Source organism: Macaca thibetana, chromosome 16 (assembly GCF_024542745.1).
Source record: "Macaca thibetana thibetana isolate TM-01 chromosome 16, ASM2454274v1, whole genome shotgun sequence".
Classification (NCBI taxonomy): Eukaryota; Metazoa; Chordata; class Mammalia; order Primates; family Cercopithecidae; genus Macaca; species Macaca thibetana.
Window position 1 is genome coordinate 4,562,456 of NC_065593.1, and position 14,679 is coordinate 4,577,134.

The following is a 14,679-nucleotide window of genomic DNA, read 5'->3' on the forward strand; positions in this document are numbered from 1 at the left end:
TTTGACAGTCTCATTGTTAAATATTGTTAAACAAAACAAAACACCTTGACTATAAGTTATGTCATAGCAAGATCTAAGGAGGAACAGTGCTGAATGCGTATCTCTTCTCTTTAGGATTTATTATAAATTTTTGCTCTAAGTCTTACATTCTTGGAGTAACAATTTTAATTGGCCAAAACAGAGTTTTACAGAAATTATCATTGGCATATCCCCAGTTGTCACTATCATAAACTAGACAACATTTGGCTACCAAGTAAACTAAAACCAGTGAAGTACTAAACTGTGAATGCAGGTTCTAAAGCACATTTTGTTTTAATTTATTTAATACAATTCAAATCTATTAAGCATTTACTTGGGTGCACCAATATTTACTTTTCCTGGAATAATGATCAATTATGGCTATTCCAGGACCAAATTTTAAATCCAATTCTAATTATTTCAAAAGTCAAGACCAAATAGGTTATAATAAACAATACCTTTTCCACGTTCCCCCATTTTCAGCTGTGTGTGGTGGTGCATGACTGTAGTCCCAGCTACTCAGGAGGCTGAGGCAAGAGGATTCCTTGAGCCCAGGAGTTGTAGGTGGCAGTGAGCTGTGATTGCACCACTGTACTCCAGCCTGGGTGACAGAGTGAGAACCCAAGTCTTAAAAAACACCAACAATCAGCCGGGCGAGGTGGCTCACGCCTGTAATCCCAGCACTTTGGGAGGCCAAGTCAGGCGTATCACGAAGTCAGGAGATTGAGACCATCCAGGCTAACATGGTGAAACCCCATCTCTACTAAAAATACAAAAAATTAGGCGGGCGTGGTGGCAGGCACCTGTAGTCCCAACTACTTAGGAGGCTGAGGCAGGAGAATGGCGTGAACCTGGGAGGCAGAGCTTGCAGTGAGCCAAGATTGCGCCACTGCACTCCAGCCTGGGCAACAGAGCGAGACTCCATCTCAAAAACAAAACAAATAAACAAAAAACACCAACAATCAAGTCCCCCTATTTTCATTCAATAAAGGAAAAAGGTGAAATTAAGCATATGAAAACTGAGTTAGTCTCTAAGTTATTATTAATGTGATATTTATATTATTAAATGGCAAGAACTTAGGCAATACCGCATTACCATTCAGTTTTATAAGCATTTAACTTCTGTTTGTAAAAAAATGTTGGCCTGGTGCGGTGGCTCACGCCTGTAATCCCAGCACTTTGGGAGGCAGAGGTGGGCGGATCACAAGGGCAGGACATCGAGACCATCCTGGCTAACACGATGAAACCCCCTCTCTACTAAAAATACAAAAAATTAGCCAGGTGTGGTGGCGGGTACCTGCAGTTCCAGCTACTCTGGAGGCTGAGGGAGGAGAATCGCTTGAACAAGGGAGGCGGAGCTTGCAGTGAGCCAAGATTGTGCCACTGCACTCCAGCCTGGGCGACAGAGTAAGACTCCATCTCAAAAAAAAAAAAAAGTGAAAGTAGCTGTAGTGACAATTGTCAAAACGTGGAAACAACCCAGCAGATGACTGGATTTAAAAACTATAGTATATACAAACAATAAAATATAATTAAGGCATAAAAAGGAGTGAAGTTCTGATACCTCTTACAACATGGATGAACCCTGAAAACATTTTTTAATAACTTCTTTTAATATGACTTATTTTAATACATTTGAATGTATTACTGACATTTGCATAATTTTTCTTTGCACAACCGGGATTTTTTTTTCTAATGTTTCCGCCATAATCAAGGAACATGGGAAAGAGAAGTAAGTGGTTTACTACAATATCTAAACCCTTTACCCACACAATGGTCTTCACAGATAGACTCTCTACCTTGATGCCTATGCCAGATCCTATTAGAGAGTGTGGAGGTGCTTCCAGAAGTTTCTCCTCTCGTGTGCCACGAGGCAAGGTTGAAGGCTGGTTTTGCTCTCCAATGTCCACGCCTGAAAAAGCCCTGGTGGGGCACAGGCTGGGTAACTCCCGCTCCACTTCTCTGTTTCATGCAGGGATGACATGAGCCACTTCCCAGCTACCGATGGATGAAGAGCAGCTGCGGGTATCTATGCACATGGATACTAGCTTTTACATGGGTTAAGTGCTACTTTGTTTAGGAGGAGGAAATAATTTCCATAGATGAGATAATAGGTCTTATTTCAAAGTAAATTGATTTAAAATGTATTCATATAGAGAAGGAAAGGCTTCCAGACAAGCAGAAGCACAATTTCACATCAAATACATAAAAACGATCAAAATCTTATGGAAGAAAGGTATCTTAATTTTAATCACCAAAATTTAACTTTTTTGGATAAATATTTAGGGCTATAATGAAAAATAAACCAATGCTAATAAAATGACAGTTGCAGGATATGCTGTCGAGTTTCTTGTTTGTGGTTTGAACACTGAAAGGCCCCACCTTGTTATGGTTATAATATTTGGCCTCACTCTTGTTACGCTGAGGACACTCACCATTTAAGGTGAGAACAACTGGAAGGTATTCCTCGCGGAAGGAGCTCTTGCAGAGCTGTAAGCGGGGGGACGGTGGTTCGGAAGCTCAGTGTGGCCGCCTCTCTGGTCAGCATGACCTCTTCAGGAAATAAAGCTGCAGGGAAGCTGGAGTTCTTACTGAAGGTGTAAGTGTACTGTTCTTGAAGATTGTAGAACACCACAGTGCCCATTCAACATGCCAAAATCTCTGGAATGACACAGTTTTGCTATGTTAGGCATATGTATGTGCCAGACTCTTACTTTGTGTATATTTTAAAGTGTCCGTGATCCTTAAATATCTCAAAGTAAAATAATCATGGCATTTTGATGTTTTTTTAAACTTATTAAATTTTTTTTTTTTTTTTTTTTTTTTGAGACGGAGTCTCACGCTGTTGCCCAGGCTGGAGTGCAGTGGCGCGATCTCGGCTCACTGCAAGCTCCGCCTCCCGGGTTCCCGCCATTCTCCTGCCTCAGCCTCCTGAGTAGCTAGGACTACAGGCGCCCGCCACGCGCGCCCGGCTAATTTTTTGTATTTTTAGTAGAGACGGGGTTTCACTGTGGTCTCGATCTCCTGACCTTGTGATCCGCCCGCCTCGGCCTCCCAAAGTGCTGGGATTACAGGCTTGAGCCACCGCACCCGGCCTTTTTTTTTTTTTTGAGACGAGTGTCGCTCTGTCGCCCAGGCTGGAGTGCAGTGGCCAGATCTCAGCTCACTGCAAGCTCCGCCTCCCGGGTTGACGCCATTCTCCTGCCTCAGCCTCCCGAGTAGCTGGGACTACAGGCGCCCGCCACCTCGCCCGGCTAGTTTTTTGTATTTTTTTTAGTAGAGACGAGGTTTCACCGTGTTAACCAGGATGGTCTCGATCTTCTGACCTCGTGATCCGCCCGTCTCGGCCTCCCAAAGTGCTGGAAACTTATTAAATTTTAAACAAAGAGGAATATAAAATATAGATAACTAAACTCCCTCATATTCCCAGGACCCAGAATTAACAACTAACATCCTATTATTGCCCCCAAAATGCTTCATCTTCGATTTGGATAAAGGTGAATCTCCAGTAGAACTGTGTAATTTCTATGTTACTGCTTTCCTCAGGGTGTTGCACTGATGATCCTCTGAGAAATGCAGAAAGGACTGCCACCAAATCCAACAGAAGCAGCCACAGGTGTCTCAAGAATGGAATCCTATCTCCTCCTAAAGTAAATGGGTTTGGGACAGAAACAATTCTATTTTAAATAATCAGACAGAATTGCCTTATACTTTCCTTAGAGTGCCAAATGCCAGAATGATCTCTGCAGTCTGTGATCTCCCACAGTTTCTCTGCGACCTGCTCCATGGGCACACCCACCTTGCGTGTAGACAGCCCATCACATGTGGGTGCTGCTGCCGTGTCCTGCACACCCTGGCTCCACTCCTGGCATGGCTGTGGCTTTCTTCCAGCTTCTGGGGAGTGATGACAGAGAAGTCCTGGACAGAGCATATTCATGAGAGACAAGATCAAAGCTAGAATACATGCGTTTCATTTTGCCTGTTTTGGGGGAGCTGAGGTCATGGAGGTTTCCCTGTGAACATGCAGAGTTGTCAGAGGTGCTAATGAGCCAATAGGCCTGATGGCTCTGTCCTCACATTTTCTCATTTGCTGACCAATTTTAGTGATCTTAGCTTTTGGTAAAATAGGTGATAAAATAGTTTCACCTATTGAAAACATTTCAATAGGTGATATTGCTAGCAAGTGATAAAATATTTCAGATGATTCCATTAGTCTTTACAGCTGTGGTCTTATTTAAACACTGTATCAAAGAGACATAACCCAGAGGTAATATAATTTTTATCACCTTTTTCCCAATTATAAGATACATTGCTTTTTCAAGTTAATTATTCCTAATGAAACACAGACTGCCAGGGCAGACAATATTGTTATTAACCCATGCAGGTAAATTTCCCATAAAACATGGACATGTATTATTAGTGGGCCAAGACAGTTCCTCTTGCCACTACTTACTGTCCCTTTGGCAGAGCAGAGGCCCCAGCATGTAAGCCGCTTCAGAGCATGGCTGCTGTGTGTCCATCCTCACAACCTGAGTGACCAGCAGGAGCTCCTCATGGGAAAGAACTTCTGTGTCACTGGCCTTAGGAAGCAAATACAACTACCTTAATGTTATTCTGAACAACACACAGTAAATAATAACCTTTCATTGCAGTTCAAGAGGTATTAAGTTACATTTGTAAATACATAATGTAAACCAAAAATATAATTCTAAGCCTACTGGCCATCTGAATGGACCCCTCCTCTGGGCAAGGGCATTCCAAGGCTAACCTGAGGGACTGGTTCAGGCCATGATGGGGGACAAGGGGTGTCTCATTACACCCTCCTCCCTTTTGGAATTACCGACGGAACAAACTGAGTCTGCTGAGAAACATTTTCAATTTCTTCTCTCTGAAGCCTGCTACCTGGAGGCTTCATCTACATGATAAACTTTGGTCTCCACAACTCCTTATCATCATAACCCAGACACTCCTTTCTACCGATTCCAAGTCGTCCAGTTAATAACTTAACTCTTTCAACCAACTGGCAATCAGAAAATTGTTCCATCTACCCATAATCTGGAAGCTTCCCCTTCCCCGCTTCTTGCTGCCTTTCCAGACTGAACCAATGTGCATCTTACATGTATCTGACCGAGTCTCGTGTCTCCCTAAAATGTATAAAATAGACTGTGCCCCAACAACCTTGGGCACATGCTCTCAGGATCTCCTGAGGGTTGTGTCACGGACCATTGGTCACTCATATTTGGCTCAGAATAAATCTCCTCAGATATTTTACAGAATTTGACTCTTTTTTTCATCCATAATAGCAGGGAAATCAAAATGCTCATGTGAACACTTACAAACACAGTAATGTATTTAGTGAGGTCATCTGAGGATCAGTATTCACTGTTCATAAACCTGACCACAGAAAAGCAAGTGGTCGTGGGTGCAGACGTGAGATTACATTCTCCATGCAATTAAGCACGCCACTGCTTTTTCCAATGTAGCCACTGCATAAAACTTAAATGCAGTTACCATGCAAGGAATAGCAATCTGTCTTCACCATAAAAGCACCTGACTGAGAAGATTTAGGATTTCAATTTATCAGAACTTTATTGCTAAAGTCCTAAGAGATTCCTATTGTGATTATTAGGCATTTCCTTACTCATTGATGTTATAAATTTAAAAATAAAAAAATACTGATTCAAGAGCAAGATAAAGGTATGATACAATGCGTTCTTAAAGTTATTGTGTAGGATAATGCATGGGAAAGTGCTTGGCCAATGACTGTCACCACCCGTGCATCGACACTTACTGCATATCTTGTATTTGCCAGGCCTGTGGGTGGGGCATGTGGACATAAGTATCATTCATGCCCCCAGGAAATCTGATGGATATTACCAATAATAATAATGACAACAATAATATCATCATGTAAGTAAATACTTGGGGAAACACTAGTATCTGTGGTTCCAACACATAAAGGTCTAGCATAGGAGCCAGAGACCTGGCAGGTGAGCTGGCTGGACCAACAACCTCCCCTCTGGACAGAGTAAGGCAATTTTTCTATAGCTCTTAAGATGTTCATATTTGTTGTTGTAATACTTCAATTATACGTGTATTTCTGATTTATGGACAAATAATCGCTCATCTAGTTTTACCTTTCTGATGTCCTTTATTCGTGTAGAACTTAGTAAGTTTTAATTCCTAACAATCACAAAGCCACCACTCACTCCAAGATATACAGATTGAAGCATGTAAAACTACCACTTTTGCAGGTCAACAATTTAATATGACCCAAACGAATAGCTTTGCACTAAAAAATATGAATGACTTAGTAGTCATTCAAATTCTGTTTAGGTTCAGAACCCTCATTTCAGATAGAAAAGTTAGCATTGTTAAGTTTATATCCTGTCTAAAATTTTTAATAAAGTGACCAGCAGAATATTTGGCAAGACAGGAAGAAATATAAAATGAATATCCTAAAAGTTAAGAAATTGTTTTATTGAATCAGGCTGCTACCAAAATCAGACAAAATAAAATGGCATGGCTTTATCTGGGTAAGCCCCTGTGATTCCCCCTAAGGAAAGCCCGTAGATTATTGCCAACATAGTACTATCTAGCTGTGTTTGGAACCAGTGGTCAACAAGGCAGAAGGAACCACCAGATTATAGGGGGAGTGAACCTGGACATTTGTTTTATTATAAATGTGAGGATAATACACCGAATTAATTTCTGGTGTTAAATATCAACCTATCTGTAACATCACATATAAACATTTTAATTCCTATGATTGCTGTTTTAAAAAAACATCCTAGAGTAAAAATGCAAGTGTATTTGTTATTCACTGTGGATGTTTGAATCTTGAGGAACTAATTAAAAACAATTTTTTTTTTTTTTAACCGAGTCTCACTCTGTCCCCCAGGCTAGAGTGCAGTGGCATGATCTCAGCTCACTGCAAGCTCCACTTCCTGGGTTCACATCATTCTCCTGCCTCAGCCTCCTGAGCAGCTGGGACTACAGGTGCCCGCCACCAAGCCCGGCTAATTTTTTTGTAGTTTTAGTAGAGAAGGGGTTTCACCATGTTAGCCAGGATGGTCTCAATCTCCTGACCTGGTGATCTGCCCACCTCAGCCTCCCAAAGTGCTGGGATCACAGACGTGAGCCACCGCACCTGGTCAAAAACTGTATTTTTTAATGTAGAAAAAACTAAACATTAATTCTGCTTTAAACGTTGACAATGCGTACAGCGTCCTGAAAATACATATATAAAATCATGATGCAAGTTGTATGTATTTAGGCAGATATTATAATAATAGAGTGTTTTTCATTTTATTGTTTGCAATGTACCTTGCTGAATGTGTAGGCATTTCTTTTTTCTTTTTCTTTTTTTTTTTTTTTTGAGATGGAGTCTCGCTCTGTTGCCCAGACTGGAGTGCAGTGGTGCAATCTCAGCGCACTGCAACCTCTGCCCTCCGAGTTCAAGTGATTCTCCTGCCTCAGCCTCCCAAGTAGCTGGGATTACAGGCGCCTGCCACCACGCCCGGTTAATTTTTTGTATTTTTAGTAGAGACTGGGTTTCACCATCTTGGCCAGGCTGGTCTTGAACTCCTGATCTCAAGATCCACCCGCCTCACCCTCCCAAAGTGCTGGGATTACAGGCGTGAGCCACCGCAACCGGCTGGGCAACCAGTTTTTAAAAACATGCCATGTGTGCTTGAGAAAATTATGTATTCTTTAGTTTTGTTCTAACAAATCAAGCTGTTCGTTTTGTTGTTAACTCTATTTCCTTACTAATTTTTGTCCAACTGACTTACCAATTACTAACAGATGTATATTTAAGCCTCTTTCTATCATGGTTGATTTATAAATTTCTTCTTCTAGTTTAGTCAACTTTTGTCTTTATACATCTTGACTCATTTTTACCAGAAGCATATGCGTTCAGATCTGTTCTTTCTGTTAAAATTAAAAAGTAGCAGCTGGATGTGGTGGATCATGTCTGTAATTCCTAGCCCTTTGTGAGGCTGAGGTGGGCATATAGCTTAAGCCCAAGAGTTCAAGACCAGCTTGGGCAACCCAGTGAGACCCTGTCTAGAAAATACAAAAATCATCTAGGTGTGGTGGCACATGAGTAGCTTTAGTCCCGGCTATTGGGAAGACTGAGGTGAAAGGATAGCTTGAGCCTAGGAGGTTGAGGCTGCAGAGAGCTATGATCACACCACTGCACTCCAGCCTGGTGTCAGAGTGAGATCTTGTCTCAAAAAATAATAATAGTATTACTTAATTAATTAAAATAAAATAAACTGTGGAGTCTGACACTACTCTGGGTAGTCAGTGTTTTATTCAATTATAGGACACACAATTGGTGTCCAGAGAACTGGATAACTGGTGCTTAAAAAGATACCACATATTTGATGTCAGCAGGAAAAAATCCACACATTTGGTGTGAGAAGTGTTATGAACACAAGTAGTTCAATTTCTTTATCAAAAATTACTTCAAGTGTGAATAAACTAAACTCCCCAATTAAAAGACACAGAGTGGCTGAATGGATAAAAAACAAGATCTAACTAAAAGTTGTCTATAAGAGACTCACTTAGATACAAGGACACTCATAGGCCGAAAGTGAAAGAATGGTTAAAAGATCATCCATGCAAGTTGGAACCAAAATAGAGTAGGTGTGTCTAAACTTATCTCAGACAAAATAGACTTTCAGTCAAAAATTGTCACCAGAGACAAAGACGGACATCATAAAATGATAAAAGGGTCAATTCACCAGAAAGATAGAACAACTATAAACATATATACAACCAACATCAGAACACTTAAATACTGTATATAAAACAAACATTGGGAGAACTGAACCGAGAGAAGAGAAAGAGACAACAATTCAATAAAAGTAGCCTTCAATACCCAGCTTTCAATAATGGATAGAACATCTACATATAAAATCAATAAGGACACAGCAGAGTTGAACAACACTGCTGACCAAATGGACCAGACAGACAGAACATTCCACCCAGTTGCAGAAGAACGCACATTCTTCGAAGGACACAGAACATTATTCAGAACAGATCACATATTGGGCCAAAAAGTAAGTCTCAACAAACACTAAAACACTGAGTTCATATTAAGTGTCTTTTCTGACCACAATGAAATAAAACTAGAAATTAACAGCTAAAGGAAAACTGGAAATCTCACAAATATCTGGAAATTAAAGAACATATTTTTGAACAACCAATGTGTCAAAGAAGAAATCAAAAGAGAAATCAGAAAACATCTTGTGACAAATGAAAATGAAAACACAGCATACCAAAACTTACGGGATGCAGCAAAAGCAGTGCCAGGAAGGAAATGAATAATAAATGCTGACTTTGAAAAAGATCTCAAATCAAATACGAAACTTTACACCTCAAAAAACTAGAAGAAGAATAAACAAAGCCTAAAGTTAGGCAAAAAAAGGGAAATCACAGTAGAGCAGAAATAAATTGAGGACAGAAAAGGAAATTTTTAAAAGTAGACTGGGCGCGATGGCTCAACCCTGTAATCCCAGCACTTTGGGAGGCTGAGGTGGGCGGATCATGAGGTCAGGAAATAGAGACCACCCTGGTGAACATGGTGAAACCCTGTCTCTACTAAAAATACAAAAAAATTAGCCGGGCATGGTGGCAGGGGCCTGTAGTCCCAGCTACTCGGGAGGCTGAGGCAGGAGAATGGTGAGAACCCAGGGGGCGGAGCTAGTAGTAAGCCCCTATCGTGCCACTGCACTCCAGCCTGGGCGATAGAGTGAGACTCCATCTCAAAAAATAAAATAAAAAGTAAATGAAATTAAGAGTTGCATGATTCCACTTATATGAGGTATCTAAAGTAGTCAAACTCATAGAAGCAGAGAATAGAATGATTGTGAAATGCTGGAAGCAGAAAGAAATGAGGAGTTGCTATACAACCAATATAAAGTGTGTTACATGCAAGATGAATAAATTCTGGTGATCTGCTGTACAACAACCTGCCTATAGTTAAAAACATTTTATCATACACTTAAAGTTTTGTTAAGAGAGTAGATCTCATGTTACATGCTCTTACCACAATTTTAGAAAAGATATTGCATTTAAAAACCTTTATATGATTACACTTTAACACTTTTGTAAAGTTACACATATCTTTCCATACATATGTAAAAATGAAGTCAAACATGAACTAAGTATATAGAATCTGTACCTTCAGAAGATGTATATTTTAAAACTGAATTAATGAAACAGATTGCAGTTCCCTTTTCTACTGAACTCAAATAGAGTTTCTTACCGGAATGAGAATCTGTGGTTCGTGTTTCTTTGACAAATCAATGATAATCTGCTCTATTCTAATAGAGGTTTTTGAAACACCCATCAAAGTTTTTATGTAGGAACGCCATTGTTTTTCCATGTCCAGGAGTCCCTCCAAAGCTGATCTTAGGGGAAAAAAAGACATAAATAATGTTGCTTAATGATTTTCTGATTATCTGCTGTAATAGTCCATTTTCAAACTGCTATAAAGAAGTGCTCAAGACTGGGTAATTTATGAAGGAAAGAGATTTAATTGACTCACAGTTGAGCATGGTTGGGGAGGCCTTGGGAAACTTACAGTCATGGAGGAAGGTGAAGGGGAAGCAAGGTACCTTCTTCATAAGGCAGCAGGAAGAAGTGCTGAGTGAAGGGGGAAGAGCCCCTTATAAAACCATCAGATCTTATGAGAACTCACTCAGTATCACAAGAACAGCATGGGGGAAACTGCCCCGATGATTCAATTACCTCCACCTGGTCTCTCCCTTGACATGTGGGAATTATGGGGATTACAATTCAAGATAATATTTGGGTGGGACACAAAGCCTCACCATATCATCTGCCTAAAGCATTTATGATTAATGGGTATAGTGTCAGTTGCCTTCAAGTCTATTTTGCATTATTTTACATTGTCATTTTAATTTCAAATGAAGTTTTAAGATGTAAGTTTATCATTATCTTTATTGTATTTATATAGATATATCCCATTCTTATAATTTGCTAGTCATATGACTGTCATCATTTATGATGGGGAATATTGCATCTTTATTTCCCTAGTAAATCTTGATCTGCCTAACAATGTATCCTACTCTGATGGCATATGACTTTGTATAAATCTTTCTAGTAGTGAGACTTTAGGGTACTGGCTTTGCTGTGGCATTAATAGGTTAGAATAGTAAAGTCGTTGATAATCTCATTCAAGCCCAGGATCTTCAGCTGGTCTCTTCTGCTGAGGCCAGTGAATGTCAAAATATTCTGGTTTGCTCACTCCAATACAGGCGATAAGCAGCATGGTCAGGATAAATGCTGCATTTCAGGGTAGAATAGAGGTCTGTAGGCAATGTATTGCAAACACTGTTAGGTCCTTTAAAATCCTAAAAATCCAAAAGAAACAGTATTTTAATTTATGTGCACTTAGGTCCTTTGGTCCATAATAAATCAGGTTAGAATACATGTTGACAGCCTCTCCATATTGCTTATTCTATTTAGGAATAAATAAATAAAATAATATAATAAGTAAAGCAAGAAGAAATATTCAGGGTTCACAGTGAAACACCAGGTGTAATACAGAAGAATGGTCCAAAAGAATGCATTTTAAAATGTTGCTTGCCAAGACCTCATCTGTACCAAAAAATTTTTTTAATAAAAAAATATGCCAGGCATGGTGGTGTGCACCTGTAGTCCTAGCTACCCAGGAGGCTGAGGTGGGAGGATCACCTCAGTTTGGGAGGTCAATGCTGCAGCAAGCCATGATTGCACCATTGTAATCCAGCCTGGGCAATAGTGAGACCCTGCCTCTTAAAATATATATATAAATAAATAGGCTATGGCAGTGGTGTCATCTTGGGCTGGAACTCACGCTCCTGCCCGGGGAATGGCTGCCTCAACAGTAGCCCCCACTGCTGCCTCTTGGGCGTGAACTGAGCCTCCTGCTGCTGCCTGCTGCCTTACCTGCCGTTGTTGCCACATCCTGACTCTGGGCCAGCGCTGGGAATGTGCCCCTGGCTGCCTACCACTACCTGCGGGTCGTGGGCAAGGGGAGCTATGGAGAGGTGATGCTTGTGAATCACCAGAAGGATGACAAGCAGTATGTCATTAAAACACTGAACCTCCAAGGGACTGGGAGTGGTGGCTCACGCCTGTAATCCCAGCACTTTGGGAGGCTGAGGTGGGAGGATCACAAGGTCAAGAGATCGAGACCATCTGGCCAACATGGTAAAACCCTGTCTCTACTAAAAAATACACAAATTAGCTGGGCATGCTAATACGAAAATTAGCATGTGCCTGTAGTCCCAGCTACTTGGGAGGCTGAGGCAGGAGAATCGCTTGAACCCGGGAGGCAGAGGTTGCAGTGAACCGAGACTGTGCCACTGCACTCCAGCCTGGCAACAGAGCAAGACTCTGTCTAAAACAAAACAAAAATAACTGAACCTCCGAAATGCCTGTAGCCAAGAGCGGCGAGCTGCTGAACAGGAAGCCCAGCTCTTGTCTCAGCTGAAGCATCCCAACATTGTCACCTACAAGGAGTCATGGGAGGGAGGAGACATTGTCATGGGCTTCTTTGAAGGAGGTGATCTGTACCGAAAACTCAAGGAGCAGAAAGGGCAGCTTCTGCCTGAGAATCAGGTGGCAGAGTGATTTGTACAGATCGCCATGGCTTTGCAGTATTTACATGAAAAACACACCCTTCATCGAGATCTGAAAACTCAAAATGTCTTCCTAACAAGAACAAACATCATCAAAGTGGGGAACCTAGGAATTGGCCAAGTGACCTAGGAACTGGTCCCTTGAAGTCACGTGCCAGCCTGAAAGCCCATACCACAGAACTAGCCACAATCAGTAGGGTAAATATTGACATCTTACCAGCAAAAGGGAGGGACTCAGGGAGCGATGGCTTCATTCAGGAGAATCAGCCAAGACACCTGGATGCCTCTAACGAGTTAGCAGGTAAATGCAGTGTTTCTCAAGTGGAAGAGGAGTTGCTGCAGGACAACACTAAATCCAGTGCTCAGCCTGAAAACCTTATTCCCACGTGGTCCTCTGACGTTGTCACTGGGGAAAAGAATGAACCAATGAAGCTCTGCAGCCCCTAATCAAAGAACAAAAGCCAAAGGACCAGGATCAAGTTGCTGGTGAATGTATTATAGAAAGACACGGCAGAATCCACCCAGATTGACAGCCACACAACTCGAGATCTGAACCTTCCCTGTCTCAACAGTGATGGCAGAAGAAGAAAGAACAGACTGAGCACAGAGGGGAAAAGAGACAGTTCCAAGAGTCGCCTCCTCGATTTTTGCCCTCTCATCCCATTGTTGGAAAAGTGGATATCACATCAACACAAAAAAGATGCTGAAAATCAAGGTAGAGTGGCCACAGGGTCTGAGCAGTTCAAGGAGCAGTGAGACGTCATCATCAAAGGACTGACCATTATCAGCCAGAGAGGAGGCAATTAAAGCAGTCTCAGGAAGAAATGTTCTCTTCAGGCCCTTCAGTGAGGAAAGCTTCTCTTGAGTGTAGTAGGGCCAGGGAAACCGCAGGAGGAAGACCAACCCATCCCGCCTGATGGCTCTCCTCTGACTGCAGCGTCCCTCAGGAAAGGAAACCGATTCATTGTCTGAGGATGAGTTAAGTTCTTCTACAAGTGCAACTGATAAGTCAGATGGGGATTCCAGGGAAGGGAAAGGTCAGACAAATGAAATTAATGCCTTGGTACAATTGATGACCTGAAACTGGATTCTAAAGCGAGCTGTGAAGATCTCCTGGTAGCAAATTGAGTGTCAGAATTCAAACTGCATCGGAAATATCGGAACACACTGATACTTCATGGGAAAGTTGCAGAAGAGGCAGAGGAACTCCATTTCAAAGAACTGCCTTCAGCTACCATGTGAGGTTCTGAAAAGATCAGGAGACTAGTTGAAGTCTTGAGAGCTGATGTAATTCGGGGCCTGGGAGTTCAGCTTTTAGAGCAGGTGTATGATCTTTTGGAAGAGGAGGATGAATATGAGAGAGAGGCACGTTTGTGGGAGCATGTGGGTGAAAAGTATACAATTTACATTGTGAAAGCTCGCCAGTTGAAATTTTTTGAAGAAAACATGAATTTTTGAGCATGTGTTCTAATCTGCTGCCAGAATTAAAGACCTGTTCCCAGAGGTTTTTGGCTCAAAAAACAAGGGCAAACAGTCATTTGGAGGCCATTCACCACTGTTTTATATCTCTTTGGGGTTTTCTTACAGAAAAGAAAATGGACAGAACAGAGTAATACAAAGCAGGATCAACAAAGAAAAAAACCTTTGGCTTTCATATGCTCTTTATGAGGACAAATCTATTGTTTGTTTGATTACTGTTTACTGGGCCTTAAACCACCAAGTTTATATCTAGAATCTTATTTTTTTAAGGGTACTAATCAGTTTAAACACAGGGCTATAAAATACTGGATTGAAAATTTTATATGGTAATATAGAGATAAAAGTAATAGGAGAAACAAATGACATCATATGCCCAGTCATAACACCTGCTATTGTTTTGTTTGTTTGTTTGTTTTAGGACAGAGTTTCGCTCTTATTGCCCAGGCTGGAGTGCAGTGATGCGATCTCGGCTCACTGCAAACTCTGCCTCCAGGGTTCAAGCAATTCTCCCGCCTCTGCCTCC

At 41.3% G+C, this 14,679-nt stretch overlaps 1 protein-coding gene and 1 pseudogene across 1 annotated transcript in view; both read left to right on the forward strand.

Moving 5' to 3' along the window:
- Positions 1-14,679, forward strand: part of PIGL (phosphatidylinositol glycan anchor biosynthesis class L) — a 679,575-nt gene that overhangs the window by 111,630 nt on the left and 553,266 nt on the right. The gene's annotated exons all lie outside the window — the stretch shown is intronic.
- Positions 11,906-14,135, forward strand: LOC126939496 (serine/threonine-protein kinase Nek4-like; annotated as a pseudogene).